General features: G+C 37.8%; 1 protein-coding gene across 1 annotated transcript in view; it reads left to right on the forward strand.

Annotated features, from left to right (window-relative positions):
• Positions 1–14867, forward strand: part of ar (androgen receptor) — a 136736-nt gene that overhangs the window by 52515 nt on the left and 69354 nt on the right.

Below are 14867 nucleotides of genomic sequence, written 5' to 3' on the forward strand. Positions count from 1 at the left end.
ACAATTCAGAGAGAGAGAGAGAGAGAGAGACCCCTTCAGGGTGTGTTGGCCGTGCAATGAGTGTCAAAAAATGTGGTTAATACAACACACTAAACAGAACACAAGTATTCATTTTCACTTAGCTAGGTGGCCAGTATATCATGGCCACCTCAGAAATACAATATAACAGTACAAAACTACTGTGCTCTTATGTGCAGAGCACTGGGACAACTCTCAAAGCAAAATATAAATGTTTATCCAAGCCATTAAAACAAAGAGGGGAAGGGTCACATCAGGATGGGCTCCCCTTATTTTCAGCACTGAGCCTGCTTCCCTAAGAGCCACAGGTATGGTTGAGTGGTAGCCTGGTGTGAGTGAATATGGGTCCATGCTTTGGGTTGTGCGCAATTCTGCTCTCTGTGTTCCTGAATTGGTTAAGATGGACCAAAATGGACTTCACATCCTATAGGCAGAGAACAATCTGTTCATTCTCAACTTCTTGTTGTCCTTTTGTGATCTGAGTGCGACTCCCTTACAAGTCAATTCCATGAATGGTCAAAATCAACTAACTCCCTTTTGTGTGAAAGGGAAGGAACTGCCACACTACAAAAAAACAGCCTAGAAATAAGATATAAACACTGAATTTCAGGAGAAAATAACCTAAAATTAGTGAAATTGTCTTTCCATGCAGCAAGATAATTTTACTTGCCAAGAAATCTTAATATAAAGTTAGTTCCAGTCTAGAAATAAGAAAGCTCTTATAGGTGTTCAGAGGTTTGAAATAAGTAGAAAATGCTGTTTTTTAGAACAAATTACTTGAGATTAGACTTTCTACAGTGGAAATACACTGAATATTAGAAAATAATTTTTAATTCAGTTGTTTTGCATTCTTAATTTTAGCACACTGAAAAATGAAGGCAATGAACAAGAGAATAAATCACTAATATAAGTGGAAAATTCTTAATACCAGTGGAGAAAGTCTTGCTACTTGAAACAAGTTAGCTCATCTTGAAATAGGTAGTCCAATATTTAATCTCCGAGCATATATCTTAAAACAGGAAAGTTATTTTACAAAAATCACAGAATAAGAAAAAAAATATACGATTATTAAGAAATAAATGCTTGAAATAAGCAAAATAATATGCCAATGGAGTGAGATATATTGACTTGGATTTTTAAAAAATCCTGAAAGTAGTTAATTTCAACAAATACTAAGCTATATTTGCATGATATATACAACACATTTCAGTCCACCTACAAAAAGAATAAGGTAAAAGTAGCACAGTGCTCTCCTTTTAGGATGGTCTTCATTTCAAATTGAAACCAAATATTTTAGCAGAGGTTTGAATTAGGAATTTATTCCTACATTCAAGACACATAATTAATATATAATTTCCTGATATATGTTTGCTTCCTGAATAAATAAAATAACTTAAAATAAAGACATAATCATTAGCATTGCTCTTTATTTAAGTATTACATCAGTATCCAACAGCACTACTGCTGTGTTTACAATACAGAAACAGAGAAAAACATAAGCACATGAAAATTAGTTGACACAGGAAGATTACCTTTTTTATATACCCAAAGTTCTTGTCTATAAGCCGGACTCATGTATTAGCCGGAGACCAAAAATCATACGAATTTTTAAAATAAAATCGTATCATAGATAAGCCGGACTCATGGATAAGCCGAACGTTCTATAACCTATAACTAATAGAAGGGAGGGAGGTCAGTGGTCTCACTCGCGCCCATTTAATTTCTTTAAGGGGGGAGAGAGTGTGAGATATTGGCGTCTCTCTCACTCCCCGCATGGCGCGGTTGGAGCGGCCGGAGCGCGTTCTTTCTGCTCTGGGCGTCGCCGAGTCAACACGAGCGCGTAGCGGTCATTTAAATTGTGATTTTATATGTAAGCATATTTAAATATATATCGCGGATTTCTGCGGACAATGGGTCTTTTAATTTCTGGTACATGCTTCCTCAGTTGGTTTGCCCAGTTGATTTCATACAAGGGACGCTATTGGCAGATGGCTGAGAAGCTACCCGGCTTACTTTTCTGTCTCTCTTGCGCTGACTATCTGTGATCCTGACGTATGGGGATTGAGCAGGGGGGCTGTTTGCACACCTAGACGATACGGACACTCGTCTAAAAATGCTGAAAGATTATCTTCACGTTGCTATCTTTTGTAAAGCTGATTCCTGAAAAGACATGCTGCACAGTGCTTCGCATACTTAAAAGCTCGAAGGGCACGTATTGATTTTTGACTGAAAAACAAACTCTCCCTCTCTCTCTCTTTGTCTGCTCCTGACGGAGGGGGTGTGAGCTGCCGCCTTCAACAGCTTTGTGCCGCGCGGTGCTTCGCATACTTAAAAGCCAAACAGACATTGATTTGTTTGCTTCACTCCTTTGAAGAGGAAGATATGTTTGCATTCTTTTAATTGTGAGACGGAACTGTCATCTCTGTCTTGTTATGGAGCACAGTTTAAACTTTTGAAAAAGAGACAAATGTTTGTTTGCAGTGTTTGAATAACGTTCCTGTCTCTCTACAACCTCCTGTGTTTCTGCGCAAATCTGTGACCCAAGCATGACAATATAAAAATAACCATATAAACATATGGTTTCTACTTCCCGGATATTCTTATTTCGCGGGTGGCTCTGGAACGCAACCCCCGCGATGGATGTATAAGCCGGACTTATGTATAAGCCGATATTCTATTTTTTCATTTTCACAACTTTTTTCCTTAGATAAGCCGCGGCTTATAGACAAGAACTTAGGGTATATAACACAAACGTCATATCCATATCATTATTGTACATTGTAGTTCAGGACTGTCTCATCTTGTCACAGTCAGAAATGCATAACAAACTTAATTACATAAACAAAATTTTAACAGTGGTAACTTTGCCAAAAAACAAGAAAATACAACCTAACATGTTACAATCCACAAAATATCAAATTATCTACAATTTATCTAATTGATTTTCAAATATGGTAATGGTAATTATATGCAGTACATCATAGACATGCATTTCCTGTTCTACATTTGGCTCACAATTTTTCTTCTAGCATATTTGTATTTTCCCTTCAAATTGTGTCCAGTAATATTTCAGTTTGAATTGCAGAGAGGACAGCGGCAATGCACTTAGGATATGTTAGATGTAGTGCATAATAGTATGCCATAAGGTACATGATACCTTCCTGCAACATTTCTTGAGGGAAAGTTGTCACAGGCTCACTTCCAATAGCTAGCATGCGAGTTATCTTGGTCCACAATAAGGGCAGCGCTAGTCAGTGGTCAGTCTTTGCTGTAGAAAGGCATCAGGATTCTCGGAGGTCTTCAAGACAAACAAAAACCAACAAAGAATTGGATGAATTTATTTTATCCTCTGTAGTCCTATACAGATTATACATTTACTTATTTATAATACTGAATTAATGTGCTAATTTTAACAGAAGCAGTTATACACAGCTTGTAATTGAAATAGCAAAGAAATCACTAAAAATTGAAGATTGTTATATTCTGTTGAGCCCTTTTAATCAAACCGTTTAATGTATAATGTCGTTCCTGTAGCTAACATTAAAAACAACCCTGAAAATTGCTGCCAGTCACAGATGGATAGAATTGCAGTAACTGTCTTTATTTTTCCTTTAAGCAATGTAAAAATGCAAAGTTTTACCTTAAGGCCATGAACTAATGCCTCATGTTTTGTTTGCCAGCTTTTTTGGGGGTAGAGAAAGTGAAGGAAACATGGATGGCAGAGCTCTAAACACGGCGATGGCATTTTTCACTAATGAAAAAAAAAAAGGAAAAAAAATCTTAAATATCTTTCACATTATGTTCTAATGTAACTCAAACATTCTCCTTTTAATGAAAACAACAACATACAGCAAGGTTTAAATTAAGAATGATTTATAACAAAAATGATATGATGTCTGGTATTATTTTTACCTACTAATATGCTAGAACATGAAAGAACAACTGAAATGAACCTTACACAGATCATATTTAAAGTTTTAAGTATTCTTTAAAATATTCCTTCATTATTTATACCTAATAAAGGATAGTGTCAGTCAGTTTATTATTCTGTTGTGTTTTAAAAAGATGCTAGGCAAAACTATTTACAATGCTAATAAATGGCTTTTTAAAAACAATTAAAGGGAAAAATGTATTTCAGAATAACACAGTACAACTTTCTAATACAATGAAGAAAAGGGAACCTGGGATTCACAAATCAATAGTTACTGGCAAAGAGAGCAGTAATAATATTTTGCATGAACATTTCTCAAAGTTTGGTTTACTATAATATAGACTTGGTCTTTATGGAAAAAATGGCATAAAAAAAGTGCAACCCTTTGAGCATCAACTGCAAAATATCATAACTTTAAACAAATTCAGTTTGACTTTCATTTAGGCCTATCATGCTGCAACACTGAGTAAAGTGCATAACTAACTATAAAATGAGTTTGAATAAAATATGCATGACAAGTATTACCATCATCGTGCATATGTGGAGGCGTCAGGATCTTCTTCATTACTCCATACAGCTGTGCTTTTCCATAAAAACTGGTCCATATGCTCTTCTGTGATGTAGTTAAGATTATTCCAACTAAGAATACAACGCATTTGATCCATTACCTATAAAATAAGCACACTCTTACTTCAGCACATATTTTGTTTCAAGAAACCATTTTCAAAAATATTTCAGTCAAATGTCTGTGTTTTATGTACTTACATGATCCAGTTCTTTAAAGTATGGGTAAGCCTCCCATAGAATCTATAAATGACCTCTGTGCATTAAATTCATGATCAAGGAGCTGGGTAACTGCAAATTTATTTGGCTTTGGTTTCTTGTAAAGGTCCTGTAGTGTTTTATAGTGCCTGGCCTGTATTTAGTGGCTGTCAACTATTGTGTCAACAGCTGCAAAAACATAAATAAATAATCCAATCAGTTGTGTTTTCTAAGTCTGAACTAAGATGGGTTATGACCATCTCTATTGTGCACTTACCAGATGGTTCACATTCTTTCTCTGCTGTAACTTCTTGGGTACGACTAGAAGGTGACACGTTAACAAGCGTCGCTGAAGCAATAGAATTCCCCGAAGATGCAGTGGAATCAGCCTCGCCTGAACTCTCGGCTTCAGCAGCATCAGGCTTGTCAGTGGTGATTCCGAGACATCTCTTTATTTATTTGAGGCATATAGTCCTGTCGCTTCTGAGGTGTGCAGATATTCTGTAGCCTTTCCAGGAGTTGTTTAAACACAGGTTCCTGTAATGAGATTACACTCTTTTAAAAAGTATGCAAGTGAATACAACGTGTGAGTGCTCAGTCTAAAACCCCTATAAAAACTAGTTACTTACACTCAACCATGAATTTTGATCTTCAGCTGCACATAGCTTTGGATAATACTTGACCTCATGTTTGGAGGTATTTTTGTCTTCCTTTGTTGTTGTCCTCAGTATGGGCACTATGTTGGTCACTGTAGTTCTAATTAATCTACAGCGCAGATCCTTTGAAAGAATACAATGCTCCTCTTTCCCTATGCGCTGCAGTGTTTTCCGACCTGCTCCAACTCACTGTCACTATGAAGTATGTATTCAGGGCTTGGTAGTTGAATGATTTTAGAGGGGCTGGCTTCTCTTAAAAGTTTTCTGGAACATCCTTGCTCACTGGATTGATGGGTAGGTGAAAAACTGGCATTTTTTTTAAAGAGTATTGCATTCAGAAGAGTAGGGAGATGTGCAGCTGTCTTGTAAGTTATCTTGCTGCACAGAAAACTGCAGCTGCTGTTAAAAAAATACAGCAAAAAGGACATTGAAAATAGTCACCAGTTATCAATAAACTGTTTGTGAATTATGAAATTTGATGAAGCCTGACATAAATGGAAATACTTTTATTTAACGTAAATGAAATTAGTAATCAAAGACAGCATTGCTCAAATATCTGACCGCTTATATTTTCCATCCATCCATCCATTATCCAACCCGCTGAATCCGAACACAGGGTCACGGGGGTCGGCTGGAGCCAATCCCAGCCAATACAGGGCACAAGGCAGGAACCAATCCTGGGCAGGGTGCCAACCCACCGCAGGACACACACAAACACACCAAGCACACACTAGGGCCAACTTAGAATCGCCAATCCACCTAACCTGCATGTCTTTGGACTGTGGGAGGAAACCGGAGCACCCGGAGGAAACCCACACAGACACAGGGAGAACATGCAAACTCCACGCAGGGTGCACCCGGGAAGTGAACCCAGGTCCCCAGATCTCACAACTGCGAGGCAGCAGCGCTACCCACTGCGCCACCCCGCTTATATTTTCATTGTTAAAATTTTTAGGTAACTAAAAACAAGATAGTAGTCGTCATCTTTACTTCCTGATAAAACACAGAAACAATATGTGCTCAGATATCAATTGATATGGAGTATTTTCACAATATGTTGTATTGAACTAAATAAGTGCTACATGAGTACTGTGAAATTCTTACTTCTGTGTGCTAATTAAAATGTAACACGCTATCATTCTCTGGCGCCATGATAAAGTTTATCAAAACATTTGTAAATTAATATAGACTTTGTATAAATGACAAACATACATAAATATGTGTTTACACAAAGATTCATATGGTGAGGTGAACATGTTGTCCTGTGCTCAAGTGACATTTCAAACTGCTTTTATTGAATTATGGCAAATTTTAATTGAGAAGGACCAAGCCCAAGTTTCTACTCATCAAATTTCCACATCTATAAATATATATTTATGTTGTCATCACTTTCATATCATAAATGTCCACCTTTTCCCTATTATTTATATTTCTCCCCTGCTTGATCTCAAATTTCATCAGGACATGGACACTTCTGACATAAAAGTTACTACAGAAGCCTTTAATCTCAACAAAAAGAACATAGCAAAAGTGATAACTACATTATTTGCTCAACAATATTCCATAAAAATAAATAAATAAATAATGCTGACCTCTTGATGTACTGCTGGCCATGAAGTTTTCTTCGAAGGAAATGTTCAGATCTTCACGTGAAAGAGTCCCTAGAAGATCTTCTGTAACATTTGCAACTTGAAAGCAACAGAGAAGACCAGTAATTAATTCATATTTGGACGTCATCTGCACATTTACCGGCAGTCACTTCCAACTCAGGTTTTAGGCTTTAAGTGCTAAATTTACAAATTTTTATAAGTTTAAGAGTTTCTTGAAAGATGGTACAAGTGCAAATCATGATACCTTTTTATAAATGTTTTACATTTTGTTTCCTTTCTGAACAAGTATATCATACTGAGGTTTTAGGCAAGTAGAGATATCCTACGGAGGTGTATTTACCGTGTTGCCTGATCAAGAACACGACTTACTAACTTAATTTGTGAGTGTATAAAATTAGCAGGGCGTTAAAATTTCACTCAGACTGGGGCCTTCACCTGTGCCATTAAAGTAATAAAGAGCACTGTCTCACTCAGGGCTGACTCTAGAATATATAGGCTATATATATTTATATGACGCGCTCATGTATGGTATTGATAACGAAGTTAAGGGGGATGGGTGCTCCGACTGCAGTTTCAAGTGCAGCAATCTTTTTATATTCGAGCAATGAGCTTACAATTGTGGATACCTCAAAATCGATAATAATTTTAAAATACTGGCCTCTAAATTTTAAAGTTTTTCTTTAAAGGAATCTCAAATAGAAGCGACTTGGGTCATGTTCGCTTTTACTACCGGTAATAACATGAGGCGCGTGCAACGCAGTTAGAACTTGGCACATTTTTAAAAGATACATTTCAATTTATTTTTAAGCAAGCAGAAGTCTGTATCAGAACGTCTTTAACAACTTTTTAAATAAATCACTGTAACAAATACATCAACGACATTTAACTAACATTTATTTCATAATAACTCTGTACATATGAGATCTAACAATCGTGGCGCTCGATAAAAAGAGTCCGGTGTTGCTGTGCAGCCTCAAACCACTCATTAATGCCTAAAATGGCAAGAGAAGCGCTAAATGTAGCCTACAAATATATTCAAATGCAAGAACTGCGTGCAGTGTAAGTTATAATTCAGGCCAGTGATTGCTGGATAAATTACAAAGGTGAAAACCGTAAATGAAAAAAATAAATATTTATAACATAAGCACCTGCATTTATTTTTAAAATTTTATGTAATGGTTACACGAAACTAGCTTGCCCCACTACTTCTGTTTTGTGTTGTAATGATTAATGGTATCAACGTGGACAGGTGAATTCTTGTGGATTCATAAAAACAGAATGCACTGCAGCAACAGTAAATGTCAATTAGAAACGTACCTTTAAATATTTCCAGTGTGACTTCGTCAAGTGAATCCATTGGTTTATATGCGTAAATATGTTACTTATCAGCTGCGAAGAGCAAAACAGTATTTTAGCTAACTATGTAACGTTGTTAGTAACCTTACCGTGAGAACGTTTCAAAATGTAACATCTGATGCGCGGGAAAGCTAAGGACGCTTTACAGGGAACGCGTTTACGCATGCTCAAAGAAAGGTATGTTCCATTACATGACAAAGAAGGGGTTAAAAAGAGCGCTGGATATTATATTTGGAGAAAAAAAAAATAACCGTATTTGTAAAAAACCAAAAACAATGTAATTATACCGTTAGCTTTTCATATACTCAACAATGTCACTGACGTAAATATTTTTTTTTCCTAAAATAATGGAAAGATCCTGTATATTACATCACATAACAGCTACAGCCGCTTAGCACTCGTGCTTTTTGCAGTTTAAACACCAAAGATGATTTGGCGTTGTTTTATTTGCTGCTCGTTTGTGGCTTTGAGTTTAAAACGACTTTTGAACCATATCAACACTACACATTATATTGTTTGGAGTTTCAAGTTCATGATGCTGTGTCTTTGATAGAGATGTTTTTTATTTGAAATTAAAATCCCTAACCTGGATAAATCCACCCGTTTTGTTGATGCTATGAAGCTGGTTAATTTTAATTCCAGTGAGACTATATGACTGAAAAACAAAATGCATATTCTTGTGAAGTACTACTATGGGGATATCATTGAACTATATAAAACTTTTAAAGATTCATAAATTCTTGAACTTTTCTTTTTATGTTAATAAATTCCAGCAACACTTTGGATTAAGCCATTTATTTGACACAGTGAAAATACTCTTGCATCAAACCACCAGACACATTTTTTATACAAGGGTCATTTATTTTAAAATGTGGAAACCATTTTGATTTGAAGAAAAATATTACCATTTGAATATAATAAAGTACTACCCTTTGCAGGGAATCCAGCTGTTAAATCATACTAGTTACAGAGAAAGGCCACTGAATTAGGCAAGTGTTAATCTGAAATGTCATAGTTGTTAAAAAATCAAGGTTGTATACTAAAACCTTTTTGCAATAAAAAGAGTTTAAGTCTCAGGGTTGTGTCTTACTCATTTCTTAAAACGAGACAAACCTAGAAAGTTTTGGTTCTTGAAATAAGAATACATGTCCTGCTATGCTCATTGCTGTAGTTGATAACAGGCTTTTCTCTCACAGTTGTTTTTTTGAAATTGTCTTGGAATTACACTTTTATATCTAAGTCAGATATCTTAAGACCAGTTATCTTGAATTGAGCAAAATAATCAAGCAAGTATCATTGCAACATGAGATATTTAATCTCTTGGGGCCAAATATTAGATATATTACCTTAAAATAAGAAATTTTTACTTGTTAAGAAAAAATGTTTTGCAGTTCATTATCTCAAGGGTCGTCTTCTAGACTAAGAAGGAACCGAGTTCAATTTGTCTTACACTGCAGAATGAATGACCTGTCAAAAGACGAGACCAAGGACTCAGACGTGACAGGAGTTAATAGTGTGCCATGCATTGGCTGGGGTTCAGTCCCAACTGGGGGTTGAGCAAGTGAGCCCAGATGGAGAAATTTAACAGCACAGAGCTGTAGGATTAAAGTTCAAGTGCACCAGACACCTCCTTACATGTCATAGAGAGTGAAAGTAGTTCTGTTACACCGTTTTTGTATGAACTCGGCCACTGTAAGTATTTGTGTCTACAGATCCCTTCATCCGTGTCCTGAACCCGCTCACTCCACTTTAATCTCACAGGGTGCCAGTTTTCCTAATTATATTGCTAGCTGGTGGTCACTTTAAATTCTGTGATTACCAAGCCTTTTTGACACTGCTATTTATTATTCCAGAATATGCGCAGCATTCGATTAAGTTGTCTAATTTGAACCACAGAGTCTAGCCGAATGTGTTTCTTTAAGATTCTGCTATATATTAATCATTATTCTTAAAGTATTTTAGCAAATGAACAATATGTGGGCTGTTAGAGGCCACTTGCTGTATTTAATGAAACTATGAAAAACATAGTTTCTATTGATTTGAGTTTAATCCCTTGCTCTGAATGCTGTATAGAAATATGTGGATACCTAATCAGATGGCTTGCCAGAGGAGACGATCAATACATGCCACTGTGTTGTGTTACACAGGGGGTTCTGCTATGGAGGTGTCCCAGCACTCAGTTGTGGCCATTCTAAGCAACACATGTTTGCAATTGATGTGTTAAAAGCAGAGATCAGTTTTTCAGCACAAATTCACTCATCAGCACAGTCAAGTGCAGTCACAATTTCACAAATCAGCACCTGATTCTTATGGCCTGCTCAGTCAGCTCAGCATCTACAATGGATTGAGTGTCTGTAAGAGGAAAGGTAGGTAGCAAATCAGGTCCTGCCAGAATTATGTAGTGTCATTGTGGCTATTGTATAAAATGAGGAAAATTACACAGGACTGACCCCCACATTTACACAGGAGCATGCATAAATAAAGGCTCAGCAGGGAGAATTGTTGATCTAACATGCATTTTAAAATTCAAATCACAGGTAAGGTAACGTATTTTAAAAATTCAAATACAAGGGTTGCCTCTGTTGTCTGGCAACAATTTAAATTCCGGGTGTTTCTTGCATAGAGGGACTGTCTTAAAATTCAAGTCTTGGTCATTATGTCCCTTGCTTTTTTTAATCGAACATTTTTACTTGTGCACACAAAATGTCTTTAAGGACTTGCATATGTGTTCATAATTCGCTCATAACTCAGATAGCTGGTGTATACTGCGAAGAGCATGTGAAAAGTACATTATGTGTAATATTGGCCACTCCTGCATGAGATGTGCCAAGACCCCTGTAAAACGTGGTACAGATATATAGTGAATGTAGACTGTTTTCAAGAGCTGAGACCATCCATATGCTTGACCTTAATTCAAGGTCCTTCACAGGAGCATTGGCATACATGGGGGAAATCAACTGCAGGCAGGTGCCACACACACTCACAATAGTCCATCTTAGAGTCGCCAATTCACCTAACACATGTGTCTGTGAAATTTGAACAAAAAACACAAGTCTCTAGTTAAAACTCACACAAACATGGAAAGAACACAGGCTGCGATTTCAACCCAGGGCTCTGGAGCTGTGAGGTAGCACCGGGTAAATGAAGAGCACAAGGTGGAATGAGAGAAAGCACAGTGACACTTGTGGGACCTCATCTTTCAAAGCCGGCATGAGGATTTTCTTGTATAAAAATGCTGGCCAGGTCTTTTTACCTTTAGATAAGGGTGAAGGACGAAGTAAGGAGGTGCAGTAGAGAAGAGTAGGAGAGGAAAGGGAATTGATTAGAAATTCAAATGAAACAGAGGAGGTGTCTGGGACGTGTACTTAGAAATGACCTGATGTTAAGAGGTCAGGTGAAAGAAATTGCATGAAAGATGCTAGTGGACAATTAAAGAGAAGGGGAACATAGCAGAGAGGTGCACAAGGTACAAAAAGCTGGAATTGATATTCTGTGGCAAGCACCTACCTAGGGGAAGAAAGCTAATGAATCAGTGAATCATGACAGAAGAAGAGGCCTCAGTGTCTTTGTAGATAAAAAGAATTGCTTCAGTCCACAGGGAAAGAAGTTCTGTGGTAAAGAAGGATGTTTCAAAAACAAAGGTTGCTGGTGATGAGTTCCAGAATCCTTGAAATCCTCACCAGCAAGTGGGGTCAGCTGCTTATCCTCCTGCACCCTGATGTCAAGGTGTGAAGCTCACCATAGTCGTACTGTACTGTGTTTTTGAAAATGCCCTGAGATTAATTCAGTAAATAGATGGAGAAGCAGTCGTGAGGGCACATAGTAGAAGCAGAGAATGGTTACGTTATCATTTGTTGGCACAACCTGTGCCATCATTATTGTCATTCTGGGAACTGAGTTTATTGTTTATATGCACATGTCTTTGGGATATGGAAGGAAAGCTGGAGTATATGGGAAAACACTCACATGGACCTGGGGAGAATGTGTAGACTTTCCACAGTCAATTTCTAGATATGGATTCCAGGGCTTATTCTAATAGTTTTGTTGCTGTTTATCTGAAGATTTATCTCACTCTGTGCATTCATCCCTCCCTTATGTTTTATGTTAAAGAAACTTAAAATATTTGATACATGTAGTTCGCTTTGGAGCTTTTTTCGTGCAGATGGCGTTTCTCCCCAGGATTTCATACTGTATATGCAGTCAAATCCATTTCTAAGCCTGTCGCAACGTGTGCTTAAGCAGATCATTCATCGATGAGCCTTGTCATCATGATATACAAGTACATAAAATGCAAATATGTTATAATAGATTTGCCTGTTTGTACTCATGTGTACTAACAACTTCATTTCAGTATTGTTGTGTTTGCATTAAATTAGGAATATGACAGTCAGAAGGCGCATCAGTGCGTGCATCATGCCCACTAACATGTTGTTTCCTTTAAGTCCTGGAGTTGAAGAGCGAATGCAGCAGCAAACAAACCCATTAGGGAAACACACTGCATTTAGGAGCACACCTGCTGTGAACTCGCATCACTTCCTCCAGTCAAAGTGAAAAAAGTAAGTTCTTTGTGCTTGCTGTCATACTCCATAGACACCCGAAAAACAATGTTTCACTCCACTTTCCGAACCTGCTTCTTCCATTTCAGTGGGAGCCTATCCCAGCAATGTGGAATTAACCCAGGATGCAGTGCCAGCTGTAGGGCACAGTGGGTTCCACACCCACCCTCACTCTGGGCCAGTTTAGCTTTACTGGTTCCACTAACATAGATAGTAGCTGAAAAGCTACCTACATGAACACAAGGAGAAGCATCAGGCAAACTGTGACAAGACAGGTATCACATCATTGGGGCTTGTGGGGATGTGAGGCCGCAGTGTTAATCCCTATGTCATCATGCCATCCAATCTTTGAAACATTATAAATGATATAATCTATCAATCTATATATTATGTATCTATATATCTAGATTCTATTTACAGTGGATTCAGAGAATATTCAGACCCCTTCACATTTTTTCATGTTTTGCTATGTTGAAGCATTGTGCTAAAATCATTTAAATTCATCAAGCACCACTCAATACCCCAAAATGACAAATCGAAAACAAATTTTAGGAATTTTTTTGCTGATTTTTGCTTTGCCCAAACCCTCCACCATAACCTATTGTCTATGTGGGAGGAGCGAAACCTTTAGATTCATCAAAAGTTTCAATCTCCGGTTTTCGACAGAGCTTGACATTTTAGAGTCTCCTGATATCTCAATGATGGGTGGGTCTGCGTGTCACAGTTTCTTGAGGATGGTCTAGAGCTAAAATGGCTGGATGGAAAAATGCCAAACTCAAAATTTAAGCCTATTATGAGATGACGATGTGCTGATTAATTTTTGAGCCAAATCATGCGAGAGAAAGTGGCCCACTAGAGAAACCATCAAATACTGTAATTCTGTAATTAATTATTAATTCTTCTCGTCAATTGCTATTGTAATGACATATTTTACGATCAGAAAGATCAGCATCAGAGCAGTAAATAATTACTTGGTTCCTAGAGCGCAAAGCCTACTGACGCTTATGTCCCCATTTTATTTATTTATTTTTTTAAATAATAACTGAACTATCACTTTAACACATGTATTCAGACCCTTTGCTCAGTACTTAGTTTACAGCCCTCTTGGGTATGACATCACAAGCATCACACACCTGGATTTGGGGATTTTTCTGCCATTCTTCTCTGCAGAGACCACTAGTGGACAGCTGTTTTCAGGTCTCACCAGAGAGTTCAGTTGGGCTCAAGTCCGAGCTCTGGCTGGACAACTCGAGGACATTTCCAGAGCAATTCCTATGTTGTCTTTGGTTTGTGGTCAGAGTCATTGTCCTGGTGTAAGGTGAACCTTCATCCTAGTCTGAGGTTCGGAGCACTCTGGAATAGGTTTTCACTAAGGAGATCTCTCAACTTTTCTTCATTCAGATTTCTGTCTACTCTGACAAGTCTTCCAGTCACTGCCACTGAAAAACAACCCCACAGCATGATGCTGCCGTCACCATGCTTTTGTCTGGCTGCCTTAATTACAAAGCCCAGATCGGGACAGTGTTGCAATGATGGTTGTCCTTCTGAAAGTTTCCCCCATCTCCACACTGATTCTCTGCAGCTCAGCCAGAATAGCCATCAGGTTCTTTGTCACTTCTCACCATAGACTTTCTCCACTGTTTGCTCAGTTTGGCTGGGTGGCCAGCTCTAGGAAGAGTAATGGTTGCTTCAGACTTCTTCCTTTTAAAAAATGATGAAGGCAGCTATGCTCTTGAGAACCTTCAATGCTTCAGGAATCTGTTTTAGCCTTATGCAGATCTGTGCTTTGACGTAATCCTGTCTCTAAGTTATGCAGTCGATTCCTTCAACCTCATGGCTTGGTTTTTGCTCTGATTCACATTGTAAGCTGTGGGTCCTTCTGCAGACAAGCGTATGCCTTTCCTATCCATCCATCCATTTTCCAACCCGCTGAATCTAAACACAGGGTCACGGGGGTCAGCTGGAGCCAATCCCAGCC

The sequence above is a fragment of the Erpetoichthys calabaricus genome, chromosome 12 (genome assembly GCF_900747795.2).
Source record: "Erpetoichthys calabaricus chromosome 12, fErpCal1.3, whole genome shotgun sequence".
In the NCBI taxonomy this organism is placed as follows: domain Eukaryota; kingdom Metazoa; phylum Chordata; class Cladistia; order Polypteriformes; family Polypteridae; genus Erpetoichthys; species Erpetoichthys calabaricus.